The 9,866-nt window shown below is 46.9% G+C and overlaps 1 non-coding gene across 1 annotated transcript; it reads left to right on the top strand.

Moving 5' to 3' along the window:
• The first annotated feature begins 8,765 nt into the window (after positions 1 to 8,765).
• On the top strand, positions 8,766 to 8,867 carry LOC121137725. The gene has a single exon (XR_005875031.1). It is a non-coding gene; the product is annotated as a U6 spliceosomal RNA (small nuclear RNA).
• The last annotated feature ends 999 nt before the right edge of the window (positions 8,868 to 9,866 follow it).

Genomic DNA, 9,866 nt, shown 5'->3' with positions numbered 1-9,866 from the left:
TACCCACTTTACAGAGCTGTTACCCATTGACAGCACAAAAGTTTCTCCCATCCGTGAAATGTCCACCCCATCCTCAGCAGGCCCCAAAGATGGGCTGGGCCAGTCCGTGTCTATGCCAGGCATGGGTAACCTCCCACCTGACTCCCATGGAGTTCACCACTAACAATCATAGAAAACACTTTATAAGGTCTAATCCCTAGATCATCATCAGCCAAGTGATACCTCTCAACTTACCCGAGGAATTTTACCAAGCAAGGAGTGGCACCATGATCCTGGTCAGAGTGGAACACTTAGCTCATGGTCTTTGCTTTGCTAGACTATAAACTCTCTGAGGACAAGAACCATGTCCCTTCACACCTGTGCTCCCAGAGAGAGTTTGTGAGGGTGTGTAGAAGGGGTTTTTGTCTGGTGACAGGATGGCTGATGGTCCTCCTCATCTTGACCCTTCTCTGGCTCAACCAAGGGCAGCTGTCACCATGAAAGCTTTTGTATTGGATCATACGGTTTCAACTTTGGCTCCTCCCCTCCCAGACCTTATGACCTCAGACACATTGCTGATCCCTCTAAACCTGGATTTCCTTAGCCATAAGATAACAGCAATGCCACCTATACCATTGTCAGTCAGGTGAATTAGGTACTACTGTCATGTCAAGTGCTCTGGGAAGTGCCAGGCACACAGGAAGTCCCCCATAAACACAAGACTCCACCGCTGTCATAGTCCAGCAGCCTGCAGGTCAAAGCAGGGCTGGGGAGGTGACTCAGTGGTTGAAGATCTTGTCATACAAGCCTAAGGACCAGAGTTCAGAACCCCAGACCCACGTAAGTGCTGTGTGGGTCTGATGGCCTGCCTGCAATTCTAGCTCTGAAAGGCTGAGACAGGGAATCCCCAGAACAAGATGACTAGCAATAGTAGCCACACTGGTGAGCTCTGGCTTTGATTGAACAACCTTGACTCAATAAATAAGGTATAAGAGTATCAAAGATGATTTTCTACAACAGTGTCTCTCAACCTGTGGATCATGACCCCATGGGGCTGCATATAAAATATCCTATATACCAGATATTTGCAGTATGATTCATAACAGCAAAATTCAGTTATAAAATAGCAGTGAAACGATTTTATGGTTGGGGGCCACTACAATATGAGGAACTAACTGTATTAAATGGTCGCAGCATTTAGGAAGGTTGAGAATCACTGATCTACGTCAGCTTCAGACCTCCAATCACATGTATACATGTGCATGCATGGTCTCTCTCTCTCTCTCTCTCTCTCTCTCTCTCTCTCTCTCTCTCTCACACACACACACACACACACACACACACACACACACAACCACCCACACGCACAAAAGGAATAAGAAAATATCTCAAGGAATTGGTTGGTAAAAGTGGCCACTTGTGTTCTCATCAGAGGGTCCTTGTCTTCACAGTTCAGAGTCGTGACAGGATTTACCAAAGGAGAACTGCAGCAGCTCCCCGCTGTAAGTGGCCAGCTGATGTTGCTAGGTAACCAGATTCAGAAATCTGAGGAACAGCCCTCTGCATCTCCTCACTGAAAGATGGTCTGTGCAGAGACCATGGAGGGCAGAAGGAACACCTACCTCAGGGCAGCTGAGACTGAGGGTGCTCTTACAGTTTGCTGTCCCCAGTGTTCTGAAGGGCACCGTGCCTTCCCACCATGGAAGTGTGCCCATTTACCTCAAGCATGCTGAGAGTGGGTCTGTATTCCTGTGCCTTGCTGTTGAGACCAGGCTGTGTACTTATAGCAAAAGCAAATACTTCACACCAGCAGAATCTATACGCTGGCTTCTGGTTCAATTTTGAGAAATTTGATCTAAGTCTCACAGGTGAGCTGGTCACAGTGAAATGGGACAAGGGCAGAAGCAGACCTGTTAGGCTGTTCAAGTCTAAAGAGTCCTAGAGGACCCTCCCTCACAGGAGACCTGTTGAGCAGCCAGATGGACCCTAGAAAGTGTAGGGACTTGGTGTTTTCTTCACAAGTGTGTCTCTAACCAGCAACAAGGTGTGTGTGTGTGTGCGTGTGTGTATGCGTGTGTGTGTGTATGTGTGTGTGTTATGTGTGTGTATGCGCGTGTGTGTGTGTGTATGTGTGTGTGTGTGTTGTGTGTGTGTGTGTGTGTGTGTGTGCGCGCGCGTGGTGTCAGGGTAGGGGTCGGGCTTGAAACTGTGAGGTAGGTTTGTCAGGTTTGTCTGTGGACATACAATAGTGAGGTTGAGAATGACTGAGACATCTGTTCTTGACACCTGAGTACCTGTCCCCTCGGAGAGGAACTCCCCTGCCTGCTCCCCCCACCTCTGCACTTTCAGCTACTCAAGGCAAAGTCTGAGCTCTCGTCAATGCTGCAATCGCTCTTATCCCCATCGTTTTCAACTGGCTCCTTTGGATCTTGCTGGGATCAGACCCTCTCCCTTTATATCCAGGATCACCCTAGCCAAGTCACTGCCCCCACCCCCAGCCCGAGTCACTGCTGTGGCCTCTTCTCTAGAAGTTCTCTGCTTCCACCCTGAATTGCTGCAGCCTTTCTCCACGAAGCTTCAGACTGAATGGCTTTGTCAGTAAGTCTGATGCTACCACTGTCCTGGGGTGCTCCAGTCCCAAGGTCCTTCCCATCTCAAAGCAAAACCCAGAGCCCTCCCTGCACCGGCCTCCCGCTCCCACCCTACATGCAGGACCCTCATCTTTCTACCCGCTCCTCCACCGCCAGCCTCCTCTTTCCTGCTCCCAGACTCTTGCCACGCCCAGCACACTCAAGCCACGGTCGTGTGGTTTCACGGTCGGCTCTCAGACATTTCCTGCCCACTCCCCACTGTAATCCCTGTGCTCTTCGGAGAGATCTCCCCAGACCCTCCTGATAAATGGCTGGCATATATCCCCACTCTATACCCTGGTCTGCTATGCCACTTGTGGGATGTGTTGCCAACACACAGTTATCTGGCTACTGATTGTTTGCTTATAGCTCACCCTTCTCCCCAGAACAGAATCTTCACAAAGGTTGAACATTATGTCATTCACAGCTGTAGCCCTCATGCCCAGCGGTCCATGGAAGGAGCTTAAGATCCTTCTGAGGGCAAGCATCCCTTAAAAGGGTAACAGAAGCATCAGAATGTTCCAGAGAGAAGAAACAAGGGACACCAAAACAAAGCAGAACTGCTTCCTGAGCAAGAGCTGGCAAGATAGGATGCGATCACATAGACAGGACAGACTGCAGTATTTGTGCTGTGGGCATGGCAGAAAGAAATTTCTGGAACACCTATGGTGTTCCAGGCCTTTGTGCTAATAGGATAGACCAGGTCTGCTTTCCTGACCCCATTCACTCTGCACAGGACATCAGGTGTCAGCATCATGCATGCATCTTAAAGACATTGACATCCTCAGGGCTGCAGTGCCAAAGACCCATGGGACAGTCCATAGACTGTGTCCATTCCTGCTCATCAGTGCCCAAGATCATCTCCCACCTCCAGACAATTACTTTCCAGTGGGTCCCTGTCCCTTTCACCAAAACACTTACCTACCTGCTTCCATCCGAACCACAGAGAAATACTCAGCTGTGTCCACAAAAGCAGTGTGAGGAAGGTGCCTGGCTCTCCAGCCATTAACTTACCTCTCCCTCTCATAATGCATGTGAGTCAGGACCTGAAGGAAACAAAGTTGAGGGGGGGGGAGGGAACAGGAAGCAGATTATATCTTACTGTGTTTTATGATGTCTTGAGTTTTGTATCACCACTCAAACAAAACAAGCAATTCATTTTTTCTAAACAGGATTTCTCTGTGACTTTGGAGGCTGTTCTGGAACTAGCTCTTGTAGACCAGGCTAGTCTTGAACTCACAGAGATCCACCTGCCTCTGCCTCCCGAGTGCTGGGATTAAATGTGCGGGCCACCACCGCCTGGGGCAATTCATTTTTTAAAATTCTCCTTTTTCAGTTTTCAGGCTCTAAGGGGTCAGACTGTCTTATGGCTGCCCACAGGCTTTTCTTCGCCACCAAGCACCCAGCACATTTCAGGCTGTGGAGGACTTTGTACAGAGCATTAAGACATGGTGGCTGCCAGAGCCCACAGGGCCAAGATATTTCTGAGCCACTCTGGGAGCATTGAGCGGGCTCAGGTATAAGCATGGCTCAGCTCTCTTGGTGGTTGGCTGCCTTGGAGAATAAGGTCCCTGGAGAGGAAGACCCATAGAGCAGCCCTGAGCCTGGTGCCACCCTGGGCTGTGTCTGAGAGACAACAGAGGGACCAGGAGTGGGCATCTTGCAATCACATTGGGCTACCCACAGTGGAAGGCTTCATTTCTGAAGGAAATTGGTCCCATTAGGCTGTCAGGAGGGTTACCAAGCCACCTAAAGTCGTCCCACATCCCCCATGCAGTCACCAGAACAAACTGGAAGGGAGGAAGTGTGAGGGCTGACAGTCAGATCAAAGGGCTCAAAGAGGACGAATGGGCCATGGGAGACCACACTCATTTCCCATCCACAGGGAAGACGTTCCAGGCATTGGAAAATGGCTCCGCTATTCTGAACATGAAGCTACACTTCAGAGACAATTAATAGGATTTAGAAGGCATGACTCAAGTTATAAATCCCCCTGGGTCTGAGAAGCCACGCCTGAGCCTGTTCCCTGGTTTCTAGTAAAAAGCAGAGAGCTGGAGGCTCAAGATGTTGGGAGACATAGGGAGGTCCCAGCACAACCCACAACTTTCTGAAGGAATAGTGGACTTCTTGGCAATCTTGGGGGCACTCATGGAAGGACATTGTGCTTTCATAAAAATGATGAAGTAACTGGAGCAGAGAAACTCTATCAGTGACACAAGTCTGGCCGTGAGGCCTGAAGGCCAGACTGCCAAATACCAGGGTTCTCACTTGGCCATTCTGAAAGCATGACTAACTCCCAGTGAATAAGGATGAGAAAATTCAGTGCCAGAGAATTGCTTTTTATTATATTGAAATGAAAGTCATAATTCAGAATGGCTGAAAGCTAATGCATACTTCACCATTGTTACCAATAAAATAATATCCTTCATCAGCATGAGAGAGAATAGAGGCTTTCTGGTTAACGTTGATACCAACAGGCCAAAGACCCTTGTGTGTGTGTGTGTGTGTGTGTGTGACATGTGTGTGCACATGCACGTGTGAGCATGCACGTGTGAGCATGCATGTGGAGAGCAGAGGACAACCACAGTGGCATTCCTCAGATGCTCTCCATCTAGTTTTTATTCTGAGACAGGATCTCTCATTAGCCTGGATCTTGCCAAGTGCTGGACAGACTGGTCAGTGGGCCCCAAGGGACCTTTTTGTCTCTGCCTCCCAACACTGAGATTATAAGTACACACCACTATACCTGGGCTTTTACACAGGTCTGGGGGGAATTGAACTCAAGTCCTGGCGCTTGCACAGCAAACACTTTACAGACAACTATCTCCCTTGACTCCACAGAGACCATTTCTAAGACTGCTCCAAGTCACAGATGGAAGAAAAGAACCAGGCACTGTCGTTTCCACAAGATGAGGGCTCCACTTCAGCTTCAAGACAAGTCTGGTTCCCTCTGCAGCAAAAGCTGTGTCTGTTTTGTTCTACTCCGTGACCTTTCGGCAAGGGTGAAGTAGAGTTGCCTTTAACTCTGTCAGGGGGTCTCAGGAACCCTTCAATCCAGGCCTGTCTCTCCAGTAGGGAAGCCACTTGTAGTTTGTTCAAGACGGAGGGGGTTCCCAGGGCAGGGACTTTCACAGCCAAAACTAGAGAAGTTCAGGGAAAATTAGGGCAAGTTACTCGACCTATTGCCTAGTTGTTCAGTGCTAGCCTCACTGTCTCCTGCACTCAGACCCTTGAAGACAAAGAAGGGTTGTGTGTGCTTGGTGTGTGGAAGTCTGGTGATCCTTGTCTTTCCCAGGCAGACTCAGCTGTAGGTTTTCAAGCATACACACCCCACACACACCACTAATGCTTCCTCTAGGGCCACCCGACCAGCAGACAAGGAGGCAAGAACATAGACTCAGGTGACACCAAAACCCTACACTTTACCCAGGACTGACACAAATATTTAGTTTCTTATGCCATGTGTGCTTTTTAATTATTTACTTTTTAACAAATAAAAACCAAGTTATACATATTTATTGGAACATATGAGGTTACAACCTACACACACACACACACACACACACACACACACACAGAGTGAGGATCAAACCCAGGTCTTCATATGTACTAAGCAAGCATGCTATCACCCCAGTCTTATAAAATCTTTAAATCAGGGCAAACATATGTATTATCACAAACATTTGCCATTTCTCTCTTTTTTTTTCTTTTACATTTTCTTATTCTTTTTTTCCCTGAGGATTGAGCCCAGGTCCTTATAAATACCAGGCAAACATTCCATCACCAAGCCACACCCTTAGTCCTATCATTTGTTGATGGTTAAAATATCCAAAATCCCTTCTAATGGTTCTAAGTAAGCAATGCAACATCATTACTCTATAGTTACCTGGTGTGTCACAGCAGACAAGAGCACGTTATTACTCACAACTGTCACTTAGGGCCCACTGATCAGCATTCTTCAATTCCCTGTACTTTCCCTGGTAACAACCACTGTATCGCTAACTTCCATAAAAACTACTTTTGTAGATTTTATGTAAGAGTGGCATCATGTAATGCCTGCCTTTGTGTGCCTAATTTGTTTCATATAACATGATGATCTCAAGGTCCATTTGTAACAAATGACATAGTTCTTCCTTTTTCCTGGATGAACAGTGTTCATGGTATACAGAATACACATTCTTTATCTACGTATCAGGTGATGGCTGCCATTCTTTTGGCTCTTGTGAACAGTCCTACAATTAGCATGCTGATGTATGTGAATGGAAGTTTCTATCCAGCCCAGTCCCACTGCCCTTCAGTCCCAAATAAACGCACAGAGACTTATATAATTAAAAACTGTTTGGCCAATGGCTCAGGCTTCTTATTGGCTAGCATTCTGTTAATTATTAACCCATTTCTATTAATCTGGGCCTCTTTCCTCAGCTGGCACAAGGCATTTCCCTGGGGACTCACTGCTTTTGTTCCTCCTCCCAGAATTCTCCTAGTCTGGTAGCCCCACCTATACTTTCCTGCCTGGCTACATACTGTCTGTCCATTGACCGAAACAGCTTTATTCAACAACCAATAAGAGAAACATATATTCACAGCATACAAAAGGAGTCTCCCATCAGATGGAGGTGTGTCTTTAAACAGAGTCTCCATTTCTCTGGGTGTATATTCAATAGATAGATTGTGGTTTATTTTTAAGCCTTTTGGGGACCTGCCTCACTGCTTTCTATAATGGCTACACAAAGTTGCATTCCTAGCAACAGCCCTTGTCTTCACATCCTCTTCAATGCTTGTTGTCTTTAGTCACATGAATAAGATGGATTCTTTTGCCTTTCGTGGAGGTGCCAGCTTGCAAGCCTAGCACCTGGGAGGTGGAAACAAGAAGATCGTTAGCTCAAGGCCAACTCTAGCTGCATGGCCAGCTTGAGCTCAGGCTGGGCAACCTAAGGAAGTTTATTTTGAAAGATCTTTGTACTCTCCCAAAAATTAAGTGAAAAGGTTATTTTACAACAAGTCTAAATTGATGTAAATATATAATTTCAGATACACTGGAAATATTAAGAAAAATGCCACATCACTCTTGATAACGCATTCAGTGAGAGAAAGTGGCAGGGCCCAACCCTGTGTGCCTTACTTCGGGTTGCTGTTATGAAACACCATGACCAGAAGCAAGTAGGAGAGGAGAGTGCTCATCTGGCTCACACTTCCACATTGTAGTCCATCGGTGAAGGAAGTCAGGACAGGACTCAAACAGGGCAGAAACCTGGATGCAGGGGCAGACACAGGCCACGGAGCGGTGCTGCTTACTGGCTTGCTCCCCATGGCTTGCTCAGCCTGCTTTCCTATACAAGCCCAGGTGTAGCCCCACTCACACTGGGCTGAACCCTCTATATCAATCACTAATTAAGAAAACGCTCTAGAGGGCTTGCCTACAGCCTGATCTTACGAAGGCATCTTCTCAACTGAGTCTCCCTCCTCCTCTCTGATGACTCTAGTTTGTGTCAAGTTGACATAAAACTAGCCAACACACCGTGGAAAGGAATTTGATGACAGCTAACAAAACTACACTAGCCTTTACTTTGTTTTTTGTTTTTGGTGCTAGATATAGTCATGACTCATACAACTTAAAAAAATTAAAAGTCAAAGATCCTATTTACCATACTGGCAGAGTGGAGGAAGGGCAGCAGATGTTATTGCAATAGGTGATGACAGAGAGTGAATGGCACCACCCCAGACAGCTTTACAGCGCCTGTCTGCGAGCAAGCCTTGCTTGCAATAACAAGTTGAGAGACTTCACAGGACCAAGCAACCTTGGGGATACGCTTAGAGTCAGCCTTGTTCGCTCTTTCATTGAACTTCTGAGAGTCTAGTGACAGACTTACTGGCAAATGACACAAAATGCCCTATCATTAGACCACTCACTAAAGCACTGTCTTCAATAGCAGAAGATTGGAAGCGCATATTTGAAGCCCAGAAGGATGCCTGATGGGCCCGAGTATGGTCAGATAACACAGAGCTGATAAGAAGGAGTAAGAAAGAACCACCATGTACCAGGAATGTGTTGTGAAAGAACGAGAGGAAGGTGCAGGCCATGTATAAGTCTGTGCAACAGTTACTTTTCTTGTGGCTGTGGCCAAGGACCTAAGAGAACTAATGGAGGCAGTGTTTGTGCTCGATTCAGCAGTACATATACTAAAATTGGAACAATACAGAGAAGATCAGCATGGCCCCTGCTCGAGGAGGCAGTGTTTATTTTTGACTCACAGTTTCAGAGGGATTATGGTCTATTCAGGTAGGGAAGGCACGGCATCAAAACCGCCCCGTTATGAGAGAAAGCAAGTCAATAGCTATTCACATGACACAGACCGGACTACGACTGAGACTCAGGCTCGAACCGGGGCCAGGTATAATCTACAAAGGCCCACCCCAGAAGCCTGCTTCCACAAGATGGGACTATGACTGAACCGGGGCCAGGTATAACTGCAAAGGCCCACCCCAGAAGCCTGCTTCCACAAGCCAGGCCCCTTTAGGTGTCACACTCTTCAAAATAACACCACAAATTGGGAACCAGCTATTCAAAACACGAACCTGTGGGAGACAGTGTAACTGTATGTTTTTATATAAAAACTGGAGGCATGGGGTTTGGGGAGATGGCTCAGTCAGTGATGTGTTTACCATGCGAGCATAGGGACCTACCTGAGTTCGGAGACTCAGCAACCATGAAAATGTCAAGTTTAGTTCATGCCTGTAACCCCTAGAATTGGGGTGGGACCATGGAGGAAACAAGATCCCTAGAGGTTGATGGCCAGTCACTCTAGCCAATGGATGAGCCATTGATAGAAGACACCCAGTATTAACCTCTAGCCTTCACATGCATGCATATACACATGCATGCAGACCCACATGCACATGTGCACAAAACATGCACACATACATACACCTCTCCCCCACAAAAGATAGAAACAAAAATTTCAAAGTTAAGTTGAGCCCAGCAATCTGAAATTTTAATCTAAAATGTTAATATGATCCATAATGGTTCTAAATTTCTAAACAAATATTTTTCAGCCGGGCGCTGGTGGTGCATGCCTTTAATCCCAACACTAGGGAGGCAGAGGCAGGCTGATCTCTGTGAGTTTGAGGCCAGCCTGGTCTACAGAGGGAGTTCCAGGACAGCCTCCAGAGCAATACAGAAAAACCCTGTCTCGGAAAAAAAAAACCAAACCAACCAACCAACCAAACAAACAAACATTTTTCCCATAAACAGAGAAT

This window comes from Mesocricetus auratus, unplaced genomic scaffold, assembly GCF_017639785.1.
Source record: "Mesocricetus auratus isolate SY011 unplaced genomic scaffold, BCM_Maur_2.0 Super-Scaffold_100691, whole genome shotgun sequence".
NCBI lineage: Eukaryota > Metazoa > Chordata > Mammalia > Rodentia > Cricetidae > Mesocricetus > Mesocricetus auratus.
Note: the sequence above shows the minus strand (reverse complement) of the source record. Positions and strands in the feature narration are given on the sequence as shown.